The sequence below is a fragment of the Carassius auratus genome, unplaced genomic scaffold (genome assembly GCF_003368295.1).
Source record: "Carassius auratus strain Wakin unplaced genomic scaffold, ASM336829v1 scaf_tig00216387, whole genome shotgun sequence".
Classification (NCBI taxonomy): Eukaryota; Metazoa; Chordata; class Actinopteri; order Cypriniformes; family Cyprinidae; genus Carassius; species Carassius auratus.
This window is the reverse complement of record NW_020528544.1, coordinates 22501-30000: the sequence shown is the minus strand read 5'-3', so window position 1 is coordinate 30000 and position 7500 is coordinate 22501. Positions and strand designations below refer to the sequence as shown.

At 47.7% G+C, this 7500-nt stretch overlaps 9 non-coding genes across 9 annotated transcripts; all 9 read right to left on the bottom strand.

Moving 5' to 3' along the window:
- Window positions 1-175: 175 nt before the first annotated feature.
- On the bottom strand, window positions 176-248 carry trnar-ccu (transfer RNA arginine (anticodon CCU)). Its single transcript has one exon. It is a non-coding gene; the product is annotated as a tRNA-Arg (tRNA).
- Window positions 249-901: 653 nt separating this feature from the next.
- Window positions 902-974, bottom strand: trnak-cuu (transfer RNA lysine (anticodon CUU)). Its single transcript has one exon. It is a non-coding gene; the product is annotated as a tRNA-Lys (tRNA).
- Window positions 975-1964: 990 nt separating this feature from the next.
- On the bottom strand, window positions 1965-2037 carry trnar-ccu (transfer RNA arginine (anticodon CCU)). The gene has a single exon. It is a non-coding gene; the product is annotated as a tRNA-Arg (tRNA).
- An 858-nt stretch (window positions 2038-2895) lies between these two features.
- Window positions 2896-2968, bottom strand: trnar-ccu (transfer RNA arginine (anticodon CCU)). The gene has a single exon. It is a non-coding gene; the product is annotated as a tRNA-Arg (tRNA).
- Window positions 2969-3623: 655 nt separating this feature from the next.
- trnak-cuu (transfer RNA lysine (anticodon CUU)) lies at window positions 3624-3696 on the bottom strand. The gene has a single exon. It is a non-coding gene; the product is annotated as a tRNA-Lys (tRNA).
- Window positions 3697-4688: 992 nt separating this feature from the next.
- On the bottom strand, window positions 4689-4761 carry trnar-ccu (transfer RNA arginine (anticodon CCU)). Its single transcript has one exon. It is a non-coding gene; the product is annotated as a tRNA-Arg (tRNA).
- Window positions 4762-5618: 857 nt separating this feature from the next.
- trnar-ccu (transfer RNA arginine (anticodon CCU)) lies at window positions 5619-5691 on the bottom strand. Its single transcript has one exon. It is a non-coding gene; the product is annotated as a tRNA-Arg (tRNA).
- Window positions 5692-6344: 653 nt separating this feature from the next.
- Window positions 6345-6417, bottom strand: trnak-cuu (transfer RNA lysine (anticodon CUU)). The gene has a single exon. It is a non-coding gene; the product is annotated as a tRNA-Lys (tRNA).
- Window positions 6418-6868: 451 nt separating this feature from the next.
- trnak-cuu (transfer RNA lysine (anticodon CUU)) lies at window positions 6869-6941 on the bottom strand. Its single transcript has one exon. It is a non-coding gene; the product is annotated as a tRNA-Lys (tRNA).
- Window positions 6942-7500: the final 559 nt, after the last annotated feature.

Sequence of the window (7500 nt, the reverse complement as noted above, 5' to 3'; positions counted from 1 at the left end):
TCTTTCTTAGGAGGCCAGTGCCTCAGGGATGTATAGATGTTAACTTTTTGTGCGTATTGTAAAGGCCTCCTGAATAAGATTGAGATGTAAAACGCCTTAGCAGAGGATGGTTTCGATCCATCGACCTCTGGGTTATGGGCCCAGCACGCTTCCCGCTGCGCCACTCTGCTGTATTCACCCCAGATGGGACTCGAACCCACAATCCCTGGCTTAGGAGGCCAGTGCCTTATCCATTAGGCCACTGGGGCTTGAAAACAGATGCTAACTTGCCCTTTTATATCTCAATCTTATTCAGGAGGCCTTTCCAATGCACACAAAGAGTCTTCTAGATGACTGAATATTATGAGAGGTCAAATTGGCCTCAGCTTTTCACGACCAGCTTGTTGCTTTTGACATTTTTTTAGGGTCTCAGGAGTGTTAGAAGTTAAAAGGGCATAGCAGAGGATGGTTTCGATCCATCGACCTCTGGGTTATGGGCCCAGCACGCTTCCGCTGCGCCACTCTGCTGTAGTGCACCTTGACCGGACTCGAAACCACAATCTCTGGCTTAGGAGGCCAGTGACTCAGGGCTGTATAGATGTTAACTTTTTGTGCGTATTGTAAAGGGCTCCTGAATAAGATTGAGATTTAAAATGCCTTAGCAGAGGATGGTTTCGATCCATCGACCTCTGGGTTATGGGCCCAGCATGCTTCCGCTGCGCCACTCTGCTGTAATCAACCTTGACCGAACTTGAAACCACAATCTCTGGCTTAGGAGGCCAGTGCCTCAGGAGTGTCTAGAAGTTAACTCTTTGTGTGTATTGTAAAGGCATCCTGAGTTTCAAAAAGGCTTAGCAGAGAATCGTTTCGATCCTTCAACCTCTGGGTTACACACGCTTCCGCTGCTCCACTCTGCTGTATTCACCCCAGATGGGACTCAATCCCACAATCCCTGGCTTAAGAGGCCAGTGCCTTATCCATTAGGCCACTGGGGCTTGAAAACAGATGCTAACTTGCCCTTTTATATCTCAATCTTATTAAGGAGGCCTTTACAATGCACACAAAGAGTCTTCTAGATGACTGAATATTATTAGAGGTCAAATTGGGCCTCAGCTTTTCACGACCAGCTTGTGGCTTTTGTTCCTTTTTAGGGACTCAAGAGTGTTTAGAAGTTAAAAGGTCATAGCAGAGGATGGTTTCGATCCATCGACCTCTGGGTTATGGGCCCAGCACGCTTCCGCTGCGCCACTCTGCTGTAGTGCACCTTGACCGGACTCGAAACCACAATCTCTTTCTTAGGAGGCCAGTGCCTCAGGGATGTATAGATGTTAACTCTTTGTGTGTATTGTAAAGGCATCCTGAGTTTCAAAAAGGATTAGCAGATGATCGTTCGATCCTTCAACCTCTGGGTTAAACACGCTTCCGCTGCTCCACTCTGCTGCATTCACCCCAGATGGGACTCAATCCCACAATCCCTGTCTTAAGAGGCCAGTGCCTTATCCATTAGGCCACTGGGGCTTGAAAACAGATGCTAACTTGCCCTTTTACATCTCAATCTTATTCAGGAGGCCTTTACAATGCACACAAAGAGTCTTCTAGATGACTGAATATTATTAGAGGTCAAATTGGCCTCAGCTTTTCACGACCAGCTTGTGGCTTTTGTTCCTTTTAGGGACTCAAGAGTGTTTAGAAGTTAAAAGGTCATAGCAGAGGATGGTTTCGATCCATCGACCTCTGGGTTATGGGCCCAGCACGCTTCCGCTGCGCCACTCTGCTGTAGTGCACCTTGACCGGACTCGAAACCACAATCTCTGGCTTAGGAGGCCAGTGCCTCAGGGGTGTATAGATGTTAACTTTTTGTGCGTATTGTAAAGGCCTCCTGAATAAGATTGAGATGTAAAATGCCTTAGCAGAGGATGGTTTCGATCCATCGACCTCTGGGTTATGGGCCCAGCACGCTTCCCGCTGAGCCACTCTGCTGTATTCACCCCAGATGGGACTCGAACCCACAATCCCTGGCTTAGGAGGCCAGTGCCTTATCCATTAGGCCACTGGGGCTTGAATACAGATGCTAACTTGCCCTTTTATATCTCAATCTTATTCAGGAGGCCTTTCCAATGCACACAAAGAGTCTTCTAGATGACTGAATATTATGAGAAGTCAAATTGGCCTCAGCTTTTCACGACCAGCTTGTTGCTTTTTGACATTTTTTAGGGTCTCAGGAGTGTTTAGAAGTTAAAAGGGCATAGTAGAGGATGGTTTCGATCCATCGACCTCTGGGTTATGGGCCCAGCACGCTTCCGCTGCGCCACTCTGCTGTAGTGCACCTTGACCGGACTCGAAACCACAATCTCTGGCTTAGGAGGCCAGTGACTCAGGGCTGTATAGATGTTAACTTTTTGTGCATATTGTAAAGGGCTCCTGAATAAGATTGAGATTTAAAATGCCTTAGCAGAGGATGGTTTCGATCCATCGACCTCTGGGTTATGGGCCCAGCACGCTTCCGCTGCCGCCACTCTGCTGAAATCAACCTTGACCGGACTTGAAACCACAATCTCTGGCTTTGGAGGCCAGTGCCTCAGGAGTGTCTAGAAGTTAACTCTTTTTGTATATTGTAAAGGCCTCCTGAATAAGATTGAGATTTACAATGCCTTAGCAGAGGATGGTTTCGATCCATCGACCTCTGGGTTATGGGCCCAGCACGCTTCCGCTGCGCCACTCTGCTGTAATCAACCTTGACCGGACTTGAAACCACAATCTCTGGCTTAGGAGGCCAGTGCCTCAGGAGTGTCTAGAAGTTAACTCTTTGTGTGTATTGTAAAGGCATCCTGAGTTTCAAAAAGGCTTAGCAGAGGATCGTTTCGATCCTTCAACCTCTGGGTTACACACGCTTCCGCTGCTCCACTCTGCTGTATTCACCCCAGATGGGACTCGAAACCACAATCCCTGGCTTAGGAGGCCAGTGCCTTATCCATTAGGCCACTGGGGCTTGAAAACAGATGCTAACTTGCCCTTTTATATCTCAATCTTATTCAGGAGGCCTTTCCAAATGCACACAAAGAGTCTTCTAGATGACTGAATATTATGAGAGGTCAAATTGGCCTCAGCTTTTCACGACCAGCTTGTTGCTTTTGACGTTTTTTAGGGTCTCAGGAGTGTTTAGAAGTTAAAAGGGCATAGCAGAGGATGGTTTCGATCCATCGACCTCTGGGTTATGGGCCCAGCACGCTTCCGCTGCGCCACTCTGCTGTAGTGCACCTTGACCGGACTCGAAACCACAATCTCTGGCTTAGGAGGCCAGTGACTCAGGGCTGTATAGATGTTAAACTTTTTGTGCGTATTGTAAAGGGCTCCTGAATAAGATTGAGATTTAAAATGCCTTAGCAGAGGATGGTTTCGATCCATCGACCTCTGGGTTATGGGCCCAGCATGCTTCCGCTGCGCCACTCTGCTGTAATCAACCTTGACCGAACTTGAAACCACAATCTCTGGCTTAGGAGGCCAGTGCCTCAGGAGTGTCTAGAAGTTAACTCTTTGTGTGTATTGTAAAGGCATCCTGAGTTTCAAAAAGGCTTAGCAGAGAATCGTTTCGATCCTTCAACCTCTGGGTTACACACGCTTCCGCTGCTCCACTCTGCTGTATTCACCCCAGATGGGACTCAATCCCACAATCCCTGGCTTAAGAGGCCAGTGCCTTATCCATTAGGCCACTGGGGCTTGAAAACAGATGCTAACTTGCCCTTTTATATCTCAATCTTATTAAGGAGGCCTTTACAATGCACACAAAGAGTCTTCTAGATGACTGAATATTATTAGAGGTCAAATTGGCCTCAGCTTTTCACGACCAGCTTGTGGCTTTTGTTCCTTTTTAGGGACTCAAGAGTGTTTAGAAGTTAAAAGGTCATAGCAGAGGATGGTTTCGATCCATCGACCTCTGGGTTATGGGCCCAGCACGCTTCCGCTGCGCCACTCTGCTGTAGTGCACCTTGACCGGACTCGAAACCACAATCTCTTTCTTAGGAGGCCAGTGCCTCAGGGATGTATAGATGTTAACTCTTTGTGTGTATTGTAAAGGCATCCTGAGTTTCAAAAAGGATTAGCAGATGATCGTTTCGATCCTTCAACCTCTGGGTTAAACACGCTTCCGCTGCTCCACTCTGCTGCATTCACCCCAGATGGGACTCAATCCCACAATCCCTGTCTTAAGAGGCCAGTGCCTTATCCATTAGGCCACTGGGGCTTGAAAACAGATGCTAACTTGCCCTTTTACATCTCAATCTTATTCAGGAGGCCTTTACAATGCACACAAAGAGTCTTCTAGATGACTGAATATTATTAGAGGTCAAATTGGCCTCAGCTTTTCACGACCAGCTTGTGGCTTTTGTTCCTTTTTAGGGACTCAAGAGTGTTTAGAAGTTAAAAGGTCATAGCAGAGGATGGTTTCGATCCATCGACCTCTGGGTTATGGGCCCAGCACGCTTCCGCTGCGCCACTCTGCTGTAGTGCACCTTAACAGGGACTCGAAACCACAATCTCTGGCTTAGGAGGCCAGTGCCTCAGGGGTGTATAGATGTTAACTTTTTGTGCGTATTGTAAAGGCCTCCTGAATAAGATTGAGATTGTAAAATGCCTTAGCAGAGGATGGTTTCGATCCATCGACCTCTGGGTTATGGGCCCAGCACGCTTCCGCTGCGCCACTCTGCTGTATTCACCCCAGATGGGACTCGAACCCACAATCCCTGGCTTAGGAGGCCAGTGCCTTATCCATTAGGCCACTGGGGCTTGAAAACAGATGCTAACTTGCCCTTTTATATCTCAATCTTATTCAGGAGGCCTTTCCAATGCACACAAAGAGTCTTCTAGATGACTGAATATTATGAGAGGTCAAATTGGCCTCAGCTTTTCACGACCAGCTTGTTGCTTTTGACATTTTTTAGGGTCTCAGGAGTGTTTAGAAGTTAAAAGGGCATAGTAGAGGATGGTTTCGATCCATCGACCTCTGGGTTATGGGCCCAGCACGCTTCCGCTGCGCCACTCTGCTGTAGTGCACCTTGACCGGACTCGAAACCACAATCTCTGGCTTAGGAGGCCAGTGACTCAGGGCTGTATAGATGTTAACTTTTTGTGCATATTGTAAAAGGGCTCCTGAATAAGATTGAGATTTAAAATGCCTTAGCAGAGGATGGTTTCGATCCATCGACCTCTGGGTTATGGGCCCGGCACGCTTCCGCTGCGCCACTCTGCTGAAATCAACCTTGACCGGACTTGAAACCACAATCTCTGGCTTTGGAGGCCAGTGCCTCAGGAGTGTCTAGAAGTTAACTCTTTTTGTATATTGTAAAGGCCTCCTGAATAAGATTGAGATTTACAATGCCTTAGCAGAGGATGGTTTCGATCCATCGACCTCTGGGTTATGGGCCCAGCACGCTTCCGCTGCGCCACTCTGCTGTAATCAACCTTGACCGGACTTGAGACCACAATCTCTGGCTTAGGAGGCCAGTGCCTCAGGAGTGTCTAGAAGTTAACTCTTTGTGTGTATTGTAAAGGCATCCTGAGTTTCAAAAAGGCTTAGCAGAGGATCGTTTCGATCCTTCAACCTCTGGGTTACACACGCTTCCGCTGCTCCACTCTGCTGTATTCACCCCAGATGGGACTCGAAACCACAATCCCTGGCTTAGGAGGCCAGTGCCTTATCCATTAGGCCACTGGGGCTTGAAAACAGATGCTAACTTGCCCTTTTATATCTCAATCTTATTCAGGAGGCCTTTCCAATGCACACAAAGAGTCTTCTAGATGACTGAATATTATGAGAGGTCAAATTGGCCTCAGCTTTTCACGACCAGCTTGTTGCTTTTGACGTTTTTTAGGGTCTCAGGAGTGTTTAGAAGTTAAAAGGGCATAGCAGAGGATGGTTTCGATCCATCGACCTCTGGGTTATGGGCCCAGCACGCTTCCGCTGCGCCACTCTGCTGTAGTGCACCTTGACCGGACTCGAAACCACAATCTCTGGCTTAGGAGGCCAGTGACTCAGGGCTGTATAGATGTTAACTTTTTGTGTGTATTGTAAAGGGCTCCTGAATAAGATTGAGATTTAAAATGCCTTAGCAGAGGATGGTTTCGATCCATCGACCTCTGGGTTATGGGCCCAGCACGCTTCCGCTGCGCCACTCTGCTGTAATCAACCTTGACCGAACTTGAAACCACAATCTCTGGCTTAGGAGGCCAGTGCCTCAGGAGTGTCTAGAAGTTAACTCTTTGTGTGTATTGTAAAGGCATCCTGAGTTTCAAAAAGGCTTAGCAGAGAATCGTTTCGATCCTTCAACCTCTGGGTTACACACGCTTCCGCTGCTCCACTCTGCTGTATTCACCCCAGATGGGACTCAATCCCACAATCCCTGGCTTAAGAGGCCAGTGCCTTATCCATTAGGCCACTGGGGCTTGAAAACAGATGCTAACTTGCCCTTTTATATCTCAATCTTATTAAGGAGGCCTTTACAATGCACACAAAGAGTCTTCTAGATGACTGAATATTATTAGAGGTCAAATTGGCCTCAGCTTTTCACGACCAGCTTGTGGCTTTTGTTCCTTTTTAGGGACTCAAGAGTGTTTTTAGAAGTTAAAAGGTCATAGCAGAGGATGGTTTCGATCCATCGACCTCTGGGTTATGGGCCCAGCACGCTTCCGCTGCGCCACTCTGCTGTAGTGCACCTTGACCGACTCGAAACCACAATCTCTTTCTTAGGAGGCCAGTGCCTCAGGGATGTATAGATGTTAACTCTTTGTGTGTATTGTAAAGGCATCCTGAGTTTCAAAAAGGATTAGCAGATGATCGTTTCGATCCTTCAACCTCTGGGTTAAACACGCTTCCGCTGCTCCACTCTGCTGCATTCACCCCAGATGGGACTCAATCCCACAATCCCTGGCTTAAGAGGCCAGTGCCTTATCCATTAGGCCACTGGGGCTTGAAAACAGATGCTAACTTGCCCTTTTACATCTCAATCTTATTCAGGAGGCCTTTACAATGCACACAAAGAGTCTTCTAGATGACTGAATATTATTAGAGGTCAAATTGGCCTCAGCTTTTCACGACCAGCTTGTGGCTTTTGTTCCTTTTTAGGGACTCAAGAGTGTTTAGAAGTTAAAAGGTCATAGCAGAGGATGGTTTCGATCCATCGACCTCTGGGTTATGGGCCCAGCACGCTTCCGCTGCGCCACTCTGCTGTAGTGCAACTTGACCGGACTCGAAACCACAATCTCTGGCTTAGGAGGCCAGTGCCTCAGGGGTGTATAGATGTTAACTTTTTGTGCGTATTGTAAAGGCCTCCTGAATAAGATTGAGATGTAAAATGCCTTAGCAGAGGATGGTTTCGATCCATCGACCTCTGGGTTATGGGCCCAGCACGCTTCCGCTGCGCCACTCTGCTGTAATCAACCTTCACCGGACTTGAAACCACAATCTCTGGCTTAGGAGGCCAGTGCCTCAGGAGTGTCTAGAAGTTAACTCTTTTTGTGTATTGTAAA